Raw genomic sequence first — 20890 nt, forward strand, 5'->3', positions numbered from 1 at the left:
ATTGGATTGTTAAATGGAAAACTAATAAAAATAATTTTTTTATAAAAAAAAAGGGATTACACTGCGCTTATCCAGAAATGGCAACGGTTGCTTTAATTTATGCTGTTGGGGTTGTAGTCACACTGGAACATTGCTTCATATGTGGTGGGATTGCTTCAGTTCAGAGATTCTGGACCCAAATTTTTGACACTATTTCCACCATCACCTCTCAGGTACTGTCTCCAGCCCCAGCCCTCGTGCTCCTGTCCTTGGAGCCTGGTACCAACTCACCCATCATGCGCAAATCTCTTGCGTTTATGCTACTTACTGCAGCCAGAATGCCAGTGGCTTCCCATTGGAAATCCAATTCACCACCTTCCTGAGAGGAGTGGCCTGCGAAAGTATGGGATATTGCACTACCAGAACACCTGGTGCACAAATGGAGAGTCCTTAATAGTTCATCAAAAATAGACTACTTTTATTTGACTTGGTATAAGTTTTTCTCTTGTGCTAACTAGTTTGCACAGCCCAATAAACCCCTTGCTCCATAGATAAATATGTTGAGAGGCTTTACCCAGAACTAATTTGACTCACCTTTTTCTTCTTGTATGTGATAAATGTACGTAGCACTGCATTCTCAGTTTTAACCTGGTTTTCCCCTCTCATTTTATTTTTCTGTTTTTATTTTTTACATTCATTATTCTTACTGCATTTCATATGCACATTTCAATAACCATTCTTTATGAAAAATGACCATAATAATAAAGTTTCTTATTCAAAATGAAAAACTCTTTAATATGTGATACTGAAGTATCCTTTTGGTCACAATATAATGCAAAATATGCCAGCTTTTGGAGGTGCATCTTTTGGACTCCAGTGCTCTGTGAAATTCTGATGCTTCCCTAGCAACTTGCTAGAGCAGCAAATGGATGATAACATTGCTCTTCTGCAATGCACACTGTTTTTTCACAATATGGATAAGCCAGCCAAAGAAATCGCCTGCACTGCAAACCACTTCTTAAAGTCATACATTGTTTTGATGAACCCAAAATAAGCAGGATGATGTTCTGAATCTCTGTATCCCAGTTTTGCTGTCACTGCACTCAATAGGGCTTAAGCAGAGGTTAGGCTCCCTGCTCTACCCGTTTACTCCTGAATGTGAGTTTAGTTTGAAATCCCAGCTTTGGAAGGGAAGCATGCAATCTAACAGGAGAAATGTAGGAAAGGAAAACAAATTTGCAATGCTCAGCTCTGCCTTGATACCAAAAAGAAACAATCCAAGAATCCTTATTCCATTTCTGTGAAGCAGCTAGGGTTACATTAACAGTTTGTCCTTTAAAAGCATGTTTGCTCAGATTTTTAAGTGTTTGTGTTTTCATATAAACAGGAAACAAAATCCTAAATAGCTCAAATGAAACCAAATCCTATGACTTTTTAAAATTAAAAACAAAACCAATCTCTCTCCTCTCTTTCCCCTATAAGTGTGTGGTTCCTGAGACAAAGTGGGCTGGATAAGTTCAACCTCAGTTCACAGAAGAGAACATTCTGTTCTCTGCACAACAGGCAGGACTGCTGTAAAACAAGATCAACAACATGAGCTCAGCAGCAGCAGAAGCCCCACAATAGAGACGGAGAATTAGTCAGAGGATTGCTCCATCTACATTGGAAACACACAGAGACAGGAGTGCGCATGGATGTGAGATCAAGGTCAGTGAATTAGCTGACTTTCTGCCCTAGGAGCTGTATTGTTGTTCTCCACTTGAAAGGGCTTCTCCCCTCCTCCCTCAATTTAATTATAGCTAAGGCAAGCCCAAGGAAACAATTCTCTGCCCAGTCACAATACGCTCACATGTGCTTTGTGCAGAAGGCAGTTCAAGTGCGTCAGTATTTTTTGTGTCACACGTCTCTGAATGCTGGATTTCACCAAGATTTTTCACTGTCCTATCTTAAACGCATTGATTTCAGTGGGATTGCACAAAATAATTCAACACAGAATTCACTGGGTTAGTGTTTTGGATTAAAATGGACAAGAATCTGTTTCCTTTACAAATGGAGATAAATATTCTACTGTCCCTTCCAATCCCTCATCTGTCCAATTAAACCTAGCTACCACATCTTAACCTTTATTATTCAGAATGGTCAGTGATTAACCGTTCACACACTTCCAAGACCTTGCCAAAGGTCAGAAGCAATATGAACCTTATTTTATGTCTTGCATCTTAAAATCCGTATTTGCAGATGCATTCAGATGCCATGCATGAGCTTATCCCACACTGATGTTGCACATTCAGCACAGCTTTGCAAAGCATTTGGAAGAATGGTCTCTCGAAGGTGGCGTGTACATAATCCATCCTATGTATTTATTCTTAAAAGGCCTAGGGCTGCTCCAAGACACTTTGCTGCTTGCAGCAAGGGGCAAGATAGAAAAAAACCCTCCCCAAATTCCACATACAGAAACTGAGTGCACTGACAGATGAATCTTACTTCAATGCTGTTGACACGACAGGGTCCTCCACTAGGGTCCTCCACTGCACCTGAGAGCAGCAGACTAGCATAGGCAGCATAGGATAGCCCAGGTGGCCCCTCTTGCCACTCCCTGCCACTCAGCATCCACCACCTGAAGCTGCCTCGCTCTGCCTGAATGGTAGGGCCGGCCTTGAACAGAGGCAGTTCTAAAAGCTGCTGCTTCTGTTACACAATACTGTAACTGCATCCCAGTCAGTTCCATATCGCAAGCAGAGAGCTAATCAAAGACCAGGGCTTGGGCTGGGAGAGGCGATTGGCTGCATAGGCACATCGTATCCTGTGACTGGCCTGGCCACAGTATAAAGTAGGTATTTTAGATGTTCAAAAACCACTGGTGTGTAATAATCATTTTTGAAAATTTACAGAACGCATTGACATTTCCTGCCAGGAATTCGTGAGGCAGCTCTTACAATGTGTTTCCTTTAAAAAATAAAATGGGAGTGTTGGAAGTTAGGTGAAACAAGGGAAGTTGTCATCCTCCCTTGTGACCTTTCCATGCAAATTGTAACAAATCACTACCCCAGCAGGCACCAGATTTAGCATGAAGCTCTGACAGCCTTCTTCCTCACAAACTAACCAATCTTTTCTGTCTTTGCATGCCTTGCAAATCTGGGTGCAAGGGCTATAGAAGGCAAACATTCCAAGCTATGAAGAGGAGTGAGGGAAGAAATCCTGTGTAACAAGAATTGGAAGCGGCATGTCTTTTTTTCCAAAACTGCAACTTGAGGATGTCACTGCGGCTGTTATCACGAAAGCTCAGAATCCTGTCAATCACAGTCAGGACCAATTTGGACAACAGTGCTCCCCACAAGGAGCCCTCAGAACACCTAACCCAGCAGGAGGTTAAGGAAAGGCTTACGCATTTTCTCTTCCTCTTATTCCAGGCTGCCTGTGCTTTCTAGCCTCACATCCCTCAACAATAGCAGGCACTGAACAAATAGAGTGCATGACAGCGACTACAGGAAATGGATCACAGAGATAGGTGCCATCAGTATAACAACAGCCCCAAATTCCAGGTTCCACCTGATCTTGTCCAGCAACATCATATATACAGAGATGATATGTAAGAGGTGGTGATCTGACCACTCCTGAAAAAACCAACCCTGGACCCAGAGCTTTGTGACTGCTACTGCCGGCTCGCAAATACCCCATTTCCAGGACATGGGATTGGAAGGGTTGTGGTGCAACAGCTGCAATGAAACTAGTTCTCTGGACCCCTTCCAACAGGAATTCAAGCCTGGTCATGGAAATGAATTGGCCTTGGTCACCCAGATAGATGGCCTTCGTAGAGAGGACAGGAAGAATAGGACCCTGCTATTCTTACTTGGTCTTTCAGAGGTTTTTGATACCATTGACCAAGGCAAAGGCACAGCATGGGAGGGGCGAAGGGGACCATTGCCCCAGGCACAGTTTTTCCCAGGGCACGTTTTGCTCCTCACACCACCCCTGCCAGCCCCGCGCTGCTTTGCTAGCGTGGGGCTGCCAGGGCATCAGGAGGATGCAATAGGCATGTGCCCTTCCCATCAGTCGGACTGGGCAGATTGGAAGGGTGCTTGCCTACCCTGCTGCACCCTCCTCACATTGCCCTCTGTGCCCCGCCCTGCCCCCAGCACAACTGGACAAGCCCACCTCAGACACTGGGAAGATGCGCTTCGCCAGTCGACTAGGGTACCCTCCCAAACCAACAGTGTAAGACGGATATTGGGGACACTGTTTTGCAGTGACTAAAGTCCTGTCTCCAGAGTTAGTTTCAAATAATAGTGTTGGGTGGTTATCTCTCGGCCCCCTGGCAGTTGTGCTGTGGGGTGCTCTTGGGTGGCATCCTGTCCCTGATGCTTTTGGAGAGAGAGGTTTGGAAGAGAGATTCTTTACTCTCTTATAGCAGAATTAAGCACAATGACAAGTGCTACCAAGCACATTAAAACTTGGTTAGATTTACATCTGCCCTCATCCACCTTTAAACAAACATTCTCCACAAAAATACTTAGGCTAGAATAAATCGCCAACACCTAGTATTGCAAATAAGTGAAGATTTTACTCATAGAGTTTCAGGAGTTACAGCAGACAAGTCTCCATCTGTTGGCAGTAAAACAAAGATAAAATGATTCCAAATGCTTCAAAAGAAAGGACTTGGTTTCCTTGCAAAAAAAGATCATGCAATCTTTGGGTTAGCAAAATCAGGCTATGAAAATCTATTTTTGGAGAGATCCAGTTCATTTGGCTTTTCCTGCAGATGAGAGTCTTGCTGCAGCTTGTTCTAGGAAGCAGAGAGAAAAGGAAAGGGGGTGGGAAGCAAAGGCTGCTGGGATCCTGTTAAGCTCCACCCGCAGGCAACTTGAGCTCTAGGTTGGATTGCTGCAATGTGCTTTGTGTGGGGCTGCCGTTTGAGGTTGACCTGGAAGCTGCAGCTAGGGCAAAGAGGGGGGCTCCATTGCTCACTGAAGCAGAATAGCAGCATCCTCTGACCCCACTGCTCCAAGATTTGTATTGGCTGTCAACTAGCTACTGGGCAAGGTCAAGGGGCTAGTTTTGGTATACAAAGCCCTATAGACGGTCAAACATGGCATTCTGCAGGAGAGGGCATCCTGCAGAGACCATCCTACTGAAAGGTCTGTTCTGCATGATGTCAGAATTGGGCTCTTTCCTTTGGAACGCCTTCCCTTTGCACAACAGACAAGCACCTTCTCTATTATTTTTTTAGCACCTGCTAAGGAAATTACTCTTTCAACAAGCCTTCTAAAATCTTAAGCCCAGTTGGTATCTGTCATGGATTTGCATGATTTTATACATGTGCTATTGTTGTTTTAAACTGTTTTTATATTTATAATTTTAATTGTTTGCATATATACAATTGTGTTAACTGTTTTTTTTATGTGTGCAACACTTTTATATATGTGCTTACATTGTAAATTGCTTCAGGATGGGAAGCAATTCATAAATGAAATGAAATTTGTAAATAATAGAGGAGATTAAGAAAAGAACTTGCAAAATATATCAAGATAGTTGACAAGCGCCATCCTTGAGTACATCCCATTGAGGAAATATCAGTGCTTAAAGAGAGGAAGAACCAAGTTCTACCATGTGGCTTTGACCTGGCAAAATGCAGTCAAACTTGTAACATACTCATTCCTGCGCTACTACCAATCCATCCACACACACCAAATTTGTGGGCGATACTTCTTGAAACTAAGCCCAGACTAGAAGGCTGTGTTTTACACATTAAATGTGCAGTCCTGACTCACCTGTTGCACAGAATTCATGTTCCTTTTCTCAGGGAGGTTCTTCCATTTTTTAGAGACTACACTTTTACAACACTTGAATGTGGCTTGAAATATGGATGCACAATAGTTCTGGACATCCCTTAGTTCTGGACATTCCTGATTCCTACCACATTGTAAGCTTTGTTAAAGTAATTTTAAACTAAGCTAAGCTTTTCCCATTCCTCCTGCCATTTTGCGAACATTTTGCTGTTGTAACATTCATTCTTATTTCTGTTAATTTTTTGAAGGCTGCATATTTCCCCTCGACAGCACTAGATCATACATCTTTCCTTGTTTTTTATTTTTTTAAGTGAGTAAGCTCTTCCCTGCAGCAAGTCTACTTCTCCTTTCCTACCCATTAGATGAAAATCGGAGGACAGCATCCTACTGGTGCTGGGTTGGAGTTACTGTTAATTCTCTAATCAAATCGCAGCTCAAGTGTCAAGAAAAATATACAAGCAATTCTGTCTGCAAGATCAGTACACACGGAAAATTGTTAAAGTAGGCAGATGACAACTTAGCTAGAAGGAGAAAGCAGCCAGAATTTGCTGGGTATTCACCACACAGAACAGTTCTGACAGATGACACTTCCCCATTGCAATGGCAACGAAGACATTCTTACATTACTGTCAGTGCTGAGGAAAAGCTTTTTAAGATCTCTCCTGCAATTGGTTGGCGTCAATGCAAATTGAGAGCCACCTGCCTGCTAGATGTCCACCTTTCCACTTCACTCCCCTTTGCTCTTCCCCTGCAGAGCCCTGGTGCAGTTAAGAATTGAAGCTCTAGGCTTCTTCACATGGCACAAACATTCTAGGGATGAAAAGGCCCATCCTGGCATCCAATAAAAGGTGGTGGGCATGTTTAAGGGTATGTGTCTGATATCAGACAGAGGGAGTCAGTGCTAGCAGGAGCTGATCAGGAAGAGGAAACAGTCATTCATGTGCTATGGGTTTTGGAGGGAGCATTTACTGAGCCCTTTCCTGGGTGCTATAGGAGGCACTGGTGGGAACAGCTCAGAATGCAGGCACCACTCCGGTGACTCCGGCATAGGTAAATGAGCCATTAAAATGTCTGTCCTTTGGCTCTACCCGTCATTTCACCCTGCCAGGTCAGAGTTTGTTCTGAGCATGGTCATTATCACTCTTTTGATTCATGCCATGCCTGTGTACCTTGGGCCTGGCATTAGTGTTTGGCATTTCTAGGTATCTGTCAATGTCCATCGCTGAGTAGAGTGAGAGGAGTTAGCCTGTTTCTGCTCCCCCACAGAAACCAGCCAGCTCTGCACAGCCCCCAAATGTCTGGAAGAGGCAGTGGGACATTGCTCTTGTTGAAAAATGGGAAATGGTCCCAGAGGCTCCTAAGATGAAGCAGAAACTACTGGGTTGGTCTCCCATTTCCTTTTTAGAGAAGCACCTAGCAACAGCAGAGGATGACACTTCATACCCTCCAACATTTCTCTGGTGAAAATAGGGACGTCCCATTCCATGACGACCATTTTACTGTATACCCTGGCCATCTGACTGTGTTTCCCTAGCCACTCTGGGCAGCTTCCAACATATAGAAAAACATAATAAAACATTAAACATTAAAAAAAATTCTTCCCTATACAGGATTGCCTTCAGACAGCTTGGGGGGTTGGATAACTCCAGACCCTCCAACATTTCTCCAATGAAAACAGGGACATCCAAAGGAAAAGGGGGACATTCTGGGATCAAATCAGAAACTGGGAGAGCTTCTATGAATCAGGGACATCTAAGGAAAATAGTGACACTTGGAAAGTCTGGCACTTTTGCACTCCTTTGGGCCCTTCCAGCATCCAACTCCATATTTCAAAGTGTTAATATCACAATAAGTTAAGCGGTAGCAAAACCAAAAGAAGTGCATGACATTTGTTTCCTCTTCTGACACTGGGTGCTGCTCTCATTGGGAAATAGGGGACTCCACCACCACCCCAGTGCTATTACAGGAACGATGGAGATGATCAGAGGGAGTGGAGCCTGAAAGAGTGAGCCTTTCACTTTGCTTCCTTCAGCCCCTTTGTCTAGGAAACTAGAGATTGCCTTGGGAAGCGTAGCTGGTGGCTGAGTGACAATGCAGCCTCCTTGCATTTTAATGGGGGATGAGCGAACATAGGTAGGACCCCCACTGTATACATTAGACTTCATTCTAGAAACTTTATATTATTGAAGTTGTTCACAGGGTTGCATCAAGTTTTTGCAGCTCATGTGATATAAATGCAAACCACTTTTGTCTGTTCATCACACTTTTCATGTGCAGCCACTGTATTTAAAAATGCCACCTCCTCTTTCCATTATTGACTGTCATCTGCTTCCACTGACTTGGCAAACCCACAGGAAGGCTTTGATCATGTTCAGATGGGGGAGGAGGGAAAGAACCGTATTCTGTTCACCCTTCTTCATGTGAATGGATTATCTTCTGTATGAATACTGTTGCCACATTAGTACCCAAATATTCATAATTAATTTCTGGAAGTATCCATGTTTTGATTTCTGCTTCAAAGGGATTCTTTCAAGGCAGTTTTCTTTGCTGCTTTTATCATACCCAAATGATCTGCAGCCTAAGTTCTAGAGATGCTCTTTTGAAATGAAGGGCTTTCCCCTAACATCAGTGCAGTAGGAGAAACACTGGGCACGATCCAGCCACGTTAAGCATTAAGCCCGACTAAACTCAGTGAGAGTGCACGGATCAGTGGCAGTTAGAATTGCTTACCTTTGAATGCACCGTCCCCATAATGAATATGTTCTTTTGTAAACCACCTTGGTTAGTCTCTCTCCCCACCATGCCCCAATATTTACTCAACCTCAGTCTTGGTTTCTGTGTTTCCTTTCATAGAATCATAGAGTTGGAATAGACCACAAGGGCCATCGAGTCCAACCCCCTGCCAAGCACCATCAGAGCACTCCTGACATATGGTTGTCAAGCCTCTGCTTAAAGACCTCCAAAGTAGGAGACTCCACCACACACCTTGGCAGCAAATTCCACTGTCGAACAGCTCTTACTGTCAGGAAGTTCTTCCTAATGTTTAGGTGGAATCTTCTTTCTTGTAGTTTGGATCCATTGCTCCATGTCCGCTTCTCTGGAGCAGCAGAAAACAACCTTTCTCCCTCCTCTATGTGACATCCTTTTATATATTTGAACATGGCTATCATATCACCCCTTAACCTCCTCTTCTCCAGGCTAAACATGCCCAGCTCCCTTAGCCGTTCCTCATAAGGCATCGTTTCCAGGCCTTTGACCATTTTGGTTGCCCTCCTCTGGACATGTTCCAGTTTGTCAGTGTCCTTCTTGAACTGTGGTGCCCAGAACTGGACACAGTACTCCAGGTGAGGTCTGACCAGAGCAGAATACAGTGGCACTATTACTTCCCTTGATCTAGATGCTATACTCCTATTGATGCAGCCCAGAACTGCATTGGCTTTTTTAGCTGCCGCGTCACACTGTTGGCTCATGTCAAGTTTGTGGTCAACCAAGACTCCTAGATCCTTTTCGCATGTAGTGCTCTCAAGCCAGGTGTCCCCCATCTTGTATTTGTGCCTCTCATTTTTTTTGCTGAAGTGCAATACATTACATTTCTCCCTGTTAAAGTTCATCTTGTTTGTTTTTGCCCAGTTCTCTAATCTGTCAAGGTCGTTTTGAAGTGTGATCCTGTCCTCTGGGGTGTTAGCCACCCCTCCCAGTTTGGTGTCATCTGCAAATTTGATCAGGATGCCCTTGAGTCCATCATCCAAGTCGTTGATAAAGATGTTGAATAAGACCGGGCCCAAGACAGAACCCTGTGGCACCCCACTAGTCACTCTTCTCCAGGATGAAGAGGAACCAACTCCTTTGTAGGTGTAAAGCTAAAGGAATTTGTCAGGGGGCTGCCAGCTTTCAGAACCAACACACATGGCAAAAACTGCACGTCTACAATAAATGAGAAGTGACTTCACAGAGACAATTTGATTTATACTACCCCCCCCACAAATTTCCCAGGTTCTTAAATTCTAGCAACACTAAAGCAATTTATTCTGCTTGCAAAGGATGATTTATTCCAAGTACTGTTGTGGCATTGCATAAAGCATTACACATATGCAGGGCTGGCCCAAGACATTTCGTTGCCTGAGGCAGAGCACCAAATGGCACCCAACAACCACCCACCCACCGATCAAGTCGTGGTGTAAAGGATCCAAGGCCAGCCAAGTTATTTTGGCACCTGGGACTGAACATCCCACAAGAACCTCTCCCCCTCCCTGGCAGAAGAACACAACAACAATAAATAAAATAACTCACAATTTTCTGCCTTTTCATAGCACCCAAAATCCACAGAAGTTGACTAGACCATGAAGGTTATGCCACAATAAATTTCTTAGTCGTTTTACAGTACTACTAGCTTCTTGTTCTGAAATCCAAATTGTGAACACAGGAACACAGTATTAATTTTAAAGGTTCACCGTATTTTTCGCCCTATAGGACGCACTTTTTCCCCTCCAAAAATGAAGGGGAAATGTGTGTGCATCCTATGGGGCGAATGCAGGCTTTCGCTGAAGCCTGGAGAGTGAGAGGGGTCGGTGCGCACTGACCTCTCTCGCTCTCCAGGCTTCAGGAAGCTATTCGCAAGCATTCGGAGCGCGGCGGGAGTGCCCGCCGGGCTCCAGAGGCTTGTGGATAGCAGCCTGCAGCCCAAAGCCCGGGGAGCGCAGCGCCAACTCCTGCTGCGCACCCTGGGCTTCAGACAGCTATCCGCAAGCCTTTTCTTAGAATCATAGAATCATAGAATCATAGAGTTGGAAGAGACCACAAGGGCCATCGAGTCCAACCCCCTGCCAAGCAGGAAACACCATCAGAGCACTCCTGACATATGGTTGTCAAGCCTCTGCTTAAAGACCTCCAAAGAAGGAGACTCCACCACACTCCTTGGCAGCAAATTCCACCGTCGAACAGCTCTTTATTCCCCCCCCTAAAATCTAGGTGCGCCCTATGGTCCGGTGCGCCCTATAGAGCAAAAAATAAGGTATTCTCATTTCACTTTTTAATATGTGTACTTTTTAATATGTGTTTCACACAGCCTCTTCTGACTCATGGAGCGGAAGAGCTATGTATAATCAGTGTACCGATGACATCTTGATCCAAAACTCTAAAGGAGCACTCCCACTGGCTTCATATGCACATTATAGGAACACAGGTGGTGCTGTGGTCTAAACCACTGAGCCTCTTGGGCTTGCGAATCAGAAGGTTGGCAGTTCGAATCCGTGCGACGGGGTGAGCTACCGCTACTCTGTCCCAGCTCTTGCCAACCTAGCAGTGCGAAAGCACGCCAGTGCAAGTAGATAAACAGGTGGGAAGGTAAATGGTCTTTCCATGCGCTCTGGCTTCCATCATGGTGTTCCATTGCGCCAGAAGCAGTTCTTCTGGCCACATGTCCTGGAAAGCTGTCTGTGGACAAAGGCCGGCTTCCTCGGCCTGAAAAGTGAGCTGAGCGCAGCAACCCCAGAGTCGCCTTGGACTGGACTTAAACATCCAGGGGTCCTATACCTTTTTACATATTTAACAGCACTGGGGAGAAAACAGGATGATGTGGAACCCCATAGCAAAAGTGCCAGGGGGCTGAGTAACACTCACCCAGCGCTACTCTCTGGACACGAGTCTGAAGATACAGATGGAACCACCGTGATTCAGTGCCACCACCAACTTTGCAAAGCAAGGGGTGTTGGTGACCAGTCTATAGTTATTACACTGGGGCTAGAGTGGGTTTTTTAGAAGTGGACGCACCACCACCTCTTTAAAGACAGTAGACTCCACTCCATCATGCAAGTATCTGCTTACCACACCTCTGACCCATTCAGTCACCCCACACCAGCTAGCTTTAATAAGCCAGAGTGAGCAGGTATGCTGTCCACATCATCAGGCTGCATTGACTGAAACTGATCCCACAACACGGAGCTCGGCATTGCATTGGACATCTCAGTTGGCCCTGTCACACTTGCAGCACCTCAACTGTCATCCAGTTACAGCTGGTCACCACGTGCTCCAGAGATCCACCTTGCTGGACAGGAACAACCAACCTCCAGACTACACGAAACAACTCTGCCAGACAGTTTCCCAAGGATGCCATAGGGGCAATGAAGGAGGATCTCTTTTCTTCCCTCACTGCTACATAGTAGGCCCATTTATGAGCTGGAACATGTGCTCAGTCAGCTCCTGAGAGAGATTTACACCACTTACACTCCAACCACTGCCCAATCTGTTTCATCAATCACAGCTCCTCATTATACCAAGGACCAAAATGAATTCCACAGCACCAGAGGGGGTGATCATGTCAATTGCCCTTGTACACAGTAGTGACATGGAAATCCAATCTACTAGTAACATTGCAGGACAGACTTATCCCACATGCTTTGTACCCATAGCTGCTGCAGGTACCTCACCTTTGCAGCCCATGGCTATGAACAGTTATGGACCTAAGTTACTTGATCTGTCAAAATGATTTTTTATTGAAAGGGGGTGATTCAATGAGCTAATATTAAAATATTGCTTCTTTTGCTAAATCAACAGTTGGCATTTTTCTGGTTCCATACCACAGCTTGTACTAAGTGAAGAAACAAAGTCATTGCCAGGAATATCAACTCACAGATGCAAATACAACTGTTGAAATATCCAAGCTCTGAAACTTGCCACTGCCTCTGCTCTGTTTCCAGCTACTGGCATAGGAGCAAGTGATTACTAGGGTGATGGATTATCCGAGAAGGTCTAAAGTTCACAGGACAATAGTTCTTTGCATTGGATGGACTTTTCCACATATATCCTGAATTTCAACAAGTAGCATTTTGGAATTAAAAGCCAGCAACAATGTGTTGCAGCAGTCATTGGATTAAACATAATTCATCAACAAAGCAGCTGGAACTGCAAGGTGCATAAGACAGTTGATGCCCTATACTCTTCTCACCCCCAGAGGCAGAATGTGGTGACTACTTCAGTTGACGAATGCTGGCAGTGGGGAGCAGGGGCAGCTATCTGGTTGTTCCTGCTGAGCCCCCTGGCTCTTTCCTTCTGTAGGAGGACCCACAGCTGTGTGCCCTAGCCTGTGCCTCCAGAGCTAGCCTCCTGCCCTCAGGCCTGGTGGAGTAAAGTTTAACAGCCACTCTTGGCAGCTTCTTGGGAGTGGTATAATTGGAGCAAACACAAATCTGTGGAAAAGCTATATTGCCATTTCTTGCACTTCAGCTTTAAAGAGAGAGTTTTTACAGGGAAAGGTGGGACATGGAACTGCAAAGCATGGTGTGTTTCCGAGCACAATTCAAAGGGTTGGTGCTGACCTTTAAAGCCCTCAACAGCCTCGGCTCTGTATACCTGAAGGAGCGTCTCCACCCCCATTGTTCTGCCCGGACACCGAGGTCCAGCGCCGAGGGCTTTCTGGTGGTTCCCTCCCTGTGAGAAGCAAAGCTGCAGGAAACCAGGCAGAGGATCTTCTCGGTAGTGGCGCCTGCCCTGTGGGACACACTCCCATCAGAAGTCAAGGAAATAAACAACCACCTGACTTTTAGAAGACATCTGAAGGCAGCCCTGTTTAGGGAAGTTTTTTTTAATTTATTGTTTTATCCTTTTTTACTATTCTTCTGGGAGCCGCACAAAGTGGCTGAGGAATAAATGTGCCAGATGCGCGGGGTATAAATAATCAAATTGTTGTTGTTGTTAGGATAAGTCTTAGATTCCGATCACAGATGGTACTCATCATCTTTGCCATGGGATATGCCAAGCAAAGGAAAACACGGAGCTGGAACAAGGAGTTGTGTGCCATATGCAGGCTCCCGAGAGGTCCAGGAGAGCCAAAAAGGTGCCCTCTCCCTCTCCCCAGCCCAAACCATCCACTAGGGCAAAAACCAATCCTGTTTCCATTCCATAACTGGATTAAAATGGATCTAAAATGATGACTTTTCTCCAAGACTGTCTGGAAGAGACTGCAAACCTTAAGGTGACCTTCCTCAGATGGTGAGAACAGTAAATTGAGTTCACTTCCTGACAATTATTTATGATATTTGCTACAGTTTATAAACAGTAAAAGTATCCTCATCGCAATACAACGTAGAAATGGAGCTGCATTTGTGAAGTGTTTGGGGGTAAGGTTGGTGGGGGGAGGGGAGTCAAATAAAAGGCATGCAATGCTGACCTAATTAAGACTGCTAGACTGCAATGAGGTTCCAGAATCCAAATAAGCAGACGAGAATAGATTAAGCTCTGCCATTTCACTGTTGACTGAGTAATAGACCACACATTTCATTTACAGGTGATTTGCACAAAAACAGGATTTTGTGCCAGCACTCAGTTAGAAGAGCTAATTAATAAAAATATTTTAAAAGGATAAGACGCACCAGAGTTGATAAGCCAGTAGTACCGTATAAAATCCAGATGTGTCATCTGCAGCTCTTTGTAAAGAGTAGATCTCCCTGGTAACTGTTGGTGTCACAGTTCATCTCTTGATTTCGCAGGCCTTTACATGAACTTTACAGGTAGGCCCTTTACATGAACTAGGAATAAACCAGGAAGTCTCTGATTAAACAGTGTTTCCCCTTTTGTCAAAATTGGGAATCTATGGTTAGCATAAACCAGGATCTTAAACCAACTGACAGCTGTGAAGGGAAGAGTGATCCTTCACATCTCATTGCTCAGTCAAGCTAGGTTCACCTGAAGTGGGCCGTATGGTCCTCTGCTCTTAAAACCTATCTAATGTGAAAGTGGGTGAGCTGAATAGGATACCAGCTCAGGGTGCAGTCCTAGACATCTGGGGTGGTAAACTTCAGCCCTAGGGCAAAAGGTGATCCTCAAGCCCTCATGACTCTTCCCCATGCCCAGCACCTTTCACGGACTCTGCTTGGCAGCTTCCTGGAGGGCTTTTGCCCCAGTGGAATGTCTCTTACTTGCTTGACTAGAGGCTGGTAAGAAGTGTGTGTGGATACATATTTTTTGCAGATGGAACGTCACCTACTAAAAACAGGTAAGAGTCACCTCAATTGCTCCTCCCACTTTGCCTTTGACCGCCCCCATTGCTGACATGCAGTTCTCCAGAAGGGAATGTGCCCCTCAGGCTTTAAAAGGTTCCCCACCAAGCAGGCATGCCGAGAATTGCACTGCAAGTGGTCTTGCACTCGCTTCCACCTTGCACCACAGTAGCAACCATGCAACTGCATTAAAGCATCTAAACTCTGCAAGATCCCAAGTAAGAGCCAGTGTGGTGTAGTGGTTAAGAGCGGTAGTCTCGTAATCTGGGGAACCGGGTTCGCGTCTCTGCTCCTCCACATGCAGCTGCTGGGTGACAGAGTGCTTGTTGTGGGGGAGGAAGGGAAAGGAGAATGTTAGCCGCTTTGAGACTCCTGAAGGGGAGTGAAAGGCGGGATATCAAATCCAAACTCTTCTAAGGCAAATATGAGGTGTGGCATGGGAGATGCAATGGCATTGTGTTCGTGATCATGTCTGAATAATGGTTTCTAGAGTTAGGATAGGATACTGTTGCTTACTGATTATCTTCCTTTTCACCATTGTATTCCTTCTTCCCTCAGCGGAGTTCAAGGTGCCATGTTGTTGTTTAGTCTTTTAGTCGTGTCCGACTCTTCGTGACCCCGTGGACCAGAGCACGCCAGGCACTTCTGTCCTCCACTACCTCCCGCAGTTTGGTCAAACTCATGCTGGGAGCTTTGAGAACACTGTCCCACCATCTCGTCCTCTGTCCCCTTCTCCTTGTGCCCTCCATCTTTCCCAACATCAGGGTCTTTTCCAGGGAGTCTTCTCTTCTCATGTGGTGGCCAAAGTCTTGGAGCCTCAGCTTCAGGATCTGTCCTTCCAGTGAGCACTCAGGGCTGATTTCCTTCAGAATGGAAAGGTTTGATCTTGCAGTCCATGGGACTCTCAAGAGTCTCCTCCAGCACCAGAATTCAAAAGCATCCATTCTTCGGCGATCAGCCTTCTTTATGGTCCAGCTCTCACTTCCATACATCACTACTGGTCAAGGTGCCATACACAGGGTTATTCCATTTCCTCCTCACAACCACCTGAATAAATTACAATAAGAAATAATGATGTACCCAAGATCATCCAATGAGCTTTTAGCACCACCTTGGCCACTGAGTCTTCTTTGTGCAACCACATGCTGCATATGGTTGTCTGCAGAGACATTCCAGTGAGGGAGCACTTGCTCATGCCTGAGAGCTCCACACAATCAGGACACCTGCCCAACCTCAGTCGCGTGGTGCTTCTACATGAGCAGGTGTCCATGTGCTGGAACTTCTCTGCAGACCACTATCCCATCCAGTCATTGCAGGAAGACCTGGTGGTGGGGCAAGGCTAAAAGTGCAGCCCTGCTCTGCTGTCAGTGCAAATATGCCCTGCACACTTGTTAACACATGAGACCCTTGAGATGTAGAAATGTGCAGCTGTAGAGCTTTTTAGCAATGACCCCCCTAGCTATAATCTCCTAAAGGGAGGCCTGTAGAAAACACAGAAATGCACTATTGACACTTAGTCAGAAGTTGGGCATATTGTTTGAGGAACTGTCATGTCAAACTTTGAAGAGGTAGAAGCAAATTTGGAGACCTATGAAACCAGTCAGGCTGTATAAGAAACTGGGCTGCAAACAGTCCTGTGTGAAGCTCATGCCTTCCCATTATCTCCATCCTGTAGTTCAAGCTTCAAATAGGTAAGAGGACCACTTTTCCCCATTACTCCATCTAAGTTACTCTGTGGATGTCCTTGTGGCTATTTTATAGGTTTGTCAAATCTATATGAGATGTGCATGTGCTAGCCTGTTCTCACAGATGGCACTACTGTATCTTCTCCTGGAGATGGGCTGAAAGGAGCAAATTCTGAAAATGTTGCATTATCTCCTCATTTAGGAGGAGAGCATTTAGGGACTGTAATTAAGGAGGTGTTGGAAGGTTTTTACATCACGTTTTTCAAGAAAGGTTTTGCAATATTGTTCTGTTTGGAGAAGTGCTATCCCTTTGGATCGTTCTCCCCGCCCCCCGCCCCCAAAACCGTCTGGCTGAGAAACAACACTCACTCCACCCCCCGCCCGCCTGTGTGCTCAGGCCGCCCGAATGGAGCGTATCAAGGGGGCGCCCCCATCCTTCCCTTCCCCGCCCCCCACGATTCCTCTGCCTCGGCCCAGATCTCAACTCCCGCCCGCCCTGGAGGAGGCAAACAACCCCAAGCCGCCTCCTCCTCCTCGGAGGCTCCGCAGCGCCGCCTGGAAGCGCGTCTCTTTGCAGGGCTCTGGGGCTGAGGGAGGAGGAGGAGGAATCTCCCTTCCAGGACCTCCCCCCCCCCCCGCCCAGCAAGCCCCCTGCCTTCCCCCGCCCGGCCTCGGAGCCCCCCTGCTCCCTCCCTCCCTCCCTCCCTCCTCGCGCGCGCGCGCGCGCGGCACTGCGGGGGCGCCTGCGCAGAGGGAGGGGCGGGGGCCTCGTGCGCGCGGCGGAGTCTGCGAGGCGAAGGGCGGGGCTGGCCAAGGAGGGAACAGAGGGTTATTCGAGGTGAAGCGGGGCGGAGACGCGCCGGGGGCGGGGCCGGGGAGGGAGGAGGGAGGGAAGACGAGGCGCCGAGAGAAGCGGGCGGGGGGCGTGTGCCCCGTTCCTCGCCGCTTGGCCGCGGGACCCGCACTGCTCTCTCTGGGTGGTTCGGGGGCTGCTTCTTCGGGGGGGGGGCTCGGCAAGGGGGTCGTGCCCGTGGAGCACGTGTCAGGTCACCTCCAGCGGGGGACCAACGTGGGGATCTGGTGACTGGAGCGAGGCAGCGTCTCTGATGCGGGGGGGGCGGGGGGAGGATGGAACAAAGTGTTCGAAAATCCAGCCCCAGGAAGCGCATCCCTCTGACTCACAGGGAAAAGCTGCAGGCAGGAGCAGCAGCAAAAACAGCCCCCATCCCGGCCAATGTGTCATTTGCGAACATGCGTGCTACGGGGGGGGGGGCGGCCTTTTTCTTAAGAGGAGGGCTCTGGTGCCCCCCAGCGTGTACTGCGAGGTCTAATCGTGCTATTTATAAATATGTACCAGCCCGGGTTTATTTATTTCTCTCTCTCTCTTAAGCCCGCGTGGGCGGCGTATCCTGAAGCCCCCTCCCCCCCCCGCAAGTAGGTGGCTGCGCGCGTGAGAAAGCGAGGGGGGAGCGGCCTCCTCTTCCTCGCAAGCAAACCCTCCGCTCTCCACGCATTCGCCCTCCCTGGGAGCTGTTATATGGGGGGGGGGGCGGAGAGGGTGTGGGAGGCACCTGATTGCAATACTTCATTTATGCCGAGCAAACGTGCCAGGCTGTCAGATCTTGCATTTGCCATCAAAAATAAAAAGTACAGGGAGCCCCGCGGGGGGTCGCAAAGAAGGTCTGCACCAGCTTCCCCGGGGCGAAAAAGGGGACGCGGTGATCCGGCGCTTCCTCCGACTGACATGCAGGCTGATGACGGCCGCGGCCAGAGGTCACGCAGCCCCCCCCCCCTTTGCTGCCCCCCCTCCACCCCACCCCTTCCTGCCTGCCTGCCTGCCTGCCTGCCTGTCTCTGAGGTGGAGGTGCTAATTTCAGTGCGGCTCACGTGGGTCCGGGCTCCCTGCGCTTCCTGCACGAGCCGGGGGCGGGCTTACCAGCCCCCAATCTAGGGCAGTTTGTTCAACTGCAGTAAAGGGAGCTCGATGTTCCAGCAGCGAAGGGATTTCTGAGAACTGGGACTGTGTCCTCAGATGAACTCTCCTCCTCCGCCTCCTCCCCCTCCCTTCTGCTGCCTGCAGAACAGCCTTAAAAGGGCGATGGCTGTACTTTTGCCTGAGCAGCGCGTGGCTTCGGTGCACGTACATCTGCAGCCTGCAGTGCAGTCGCTTGGTGAGGCCCCACCGCCACTCGCTCTGCATTAAAGAGGCGAAGGCTGCCGAACTTCGGCAAACAAAGTTGTGTGGAGGGGCTCGGGGACGCTTCGGGGACCTCAACAACTCCGTGTTGTAGGAAACGTGGTACACGTAGCCAGTTCCCTCTACTGTACGTGCAAGCAGCCGAATACTTGCTCCCATCCCTCGATGTGGAGAATTGTTCTTCCTGTCAGGCAGAGAGCACCGTTTCAGCCCTCCCACCCCTTCGCCGCCCCTCCCCGCCTCCGCTTGCTGCAGATTTCCTGTGCAGAGTACATTTCCTAAAATGTGTCATTAGCAGAAGCAGTTGTACTCGGGCAGCTCCGAAGAGCCTTGCACCCCTTCATAATGCCTCGCCTCACTCAAGACAGACAACAGGATCAATTCCCTCTTTGTCTCTTCATCTCACATTCTTCGGTTCTTGCCCACCCACCCAACGCCTTGGAATGTTCTTCCCATAATTATGTCCAAGGCCTCACCCACTTTTTATTCATATCCCTTCCTAGGACCTTCAGATAGGGGAAAGCTGCTAGATTCTTCATGTGTTTCCTGCATGTCCTCCTGTGCTAGTAAACACGTCAAAGTTGAATATGTCAAAGGGGTTTTTAGAATAAGCACCACTCAGTGGATAATACTGGTGACAAGGCCAAATGTAGGGGCAGGTGACCCCAGGAACCACCTGCTGTGTTGAGCAAGGGGTCTGCGGGGCCACCTGCTATCCTCTATCAAACAAAGTCAAGGCGCTGCCCTCCACATGTTGTTGGACCATAACTCGCATGATCCCTGACTATTGGGCATGCTGGCTGAAGCTGATGGGACCAGGAGTGCATCAACCTCTGGAGAGCACTATCCACTCAAAAGCAGAAACAAAGGGCTCAGGCCAGTCCTGGGGAATCTGTCCCTCCCCATCCCACCTGCAGGGCTCCAACTTCCATCAGCCACAGCTAGCATGGCCAAAGGTCAGGCAGGATGGGAGTTGGAGTCCAACAAAATCCGTAGGGCTAAAGGTTAATCACTTCAGGTACAAATAGTTTACATGGCATGATCCTAGCATGCAAATTTATTCCCTTAAATCATGTCTGCAATCACAGAACTCATTAAATGGGGGGTGTATGAGTAATTAAAATAAGGTATTTGAAATTAGAGGAGGGTGTACAAAGGATGGTTCTTGCCCAGGGTGCCATTGAGTGTTGGGCAAACACTGATAGCTGAATATGGCCAAACTCTCTGTCACTGGCCTTGGCCTTTGGCTTCACATTCCCAACTCTAAAAGGAGAATAATAGGCTCGTTCACGAGGATACTGTAAGATTGAGCTAATACTTCAATGTGAAATAGCACCTGAGACATAAACCTCACTATTTTACCTACCAAACACCAGGGCACCTTGTTTCACTTTATTTTGTTTTAGTTCTCTTTCAGCATCCCAGTACTAATACTATTCTATTTATTATATACTTACATTTATTTTTGGTTGTCAATTACATGTTTACCAATATGTGGACAGACAGCTGGGTGCCCTACCATGTGAGAAGAGGATGGCCTTGGACTTGTATGTGGGAGGGTAACACAAGAGTGCTCATGTAGTAGATCTTCACTCTCACCCCTGCTCAGGTGGGGAGGGGGGGCATTTTGTGGATGGCCTCAGGTGCCAAAATGTCTTGAGCCAGCCCTGCACTGTTACCTCAGGTCTTGTGTGTGGAAAGAATGCTGCTCTAAACCTAAAATTGTATTGGGGTTTTGTCTGTTACATTGCAATATCTCCTTTCACATATCAGTAGTGTAAGAAATGGAGCTCTGTACTGATAGCTGTGAATGATCACATCAGAAAATTCAGCTGCCCATATTAAATCCTCAGGCTCTCTCAGGCTGAATCCACATTAACTCATTTGCAACACAAATTGTAGCTACACTCAATATGCCAGCAAATATGGAAAAAATCAGCAGTGGCCAGAGGATTGGAGATGATCAGTCTACATCCCAATCCCCCAAAAAGGGCAGTGCCAACTACTGCACAATTGCGCTCATTTCACATGCTAGCAAGGTTATGCTCAGAATTCTACAAGGCAGGCTAAAGCAGTATGTGGACCGAGAACTCCCAGAAGTGCAAGCTGGATTTCAAAGGGGCAGAGGAACCAGAGACCAAATTGCAAACATGCGCTGGATTATGGAGAAAGCCAGAGAGTTCCAGAAAAACATTTACAGTCATACCTCTTGTTATGTCCGCTTCATGTTACGTTCTTTCAGGATATGTC

The 20890-nt window shown here is 47.3% G+C and overlaps 1 long non-coding RNA gene across 2 annotated transcripts in view; it reads left to right on the forward strand.

Moving 5' to 3' along the window:
• LOC309542772 overlaps nt 1-20890 on the forward strand; it is a 48090-nt gene that overhangs the window by 22025 nt on the left and 5175 nt on the right. Inside the window, exons 2-4 of one of the 2 annotated variants that reach the window (XR_014224417.1) lie at nt 1462-1686; nt 9618-10217; nt 10777-11303. This is a non-coding gene — a long non-coding RNA (uncharacterized lncRNA). Of the gene's footprint in view, nt 1-1461; nt 1687-9617; nt 10218-10776; nt 11304-20890 lie in introns of those variants that run through there. The other variant, XR_014224416.1, reaches the window with a different exon arrangement.

The sequence above is a fragment of the Podarcis vaucheri genome (assembly GCF_965113315.1).
Source record: "Podarcis vaucheri genome assembly, chromosome: 11".
Taxonomy (NCBI): domain Eukaryota; kingdom Metazoa; phylum Chordata; class Lepidosauria; order Squamata; family Lacertidae; genus Podarcis; species Podarcis vaucheri.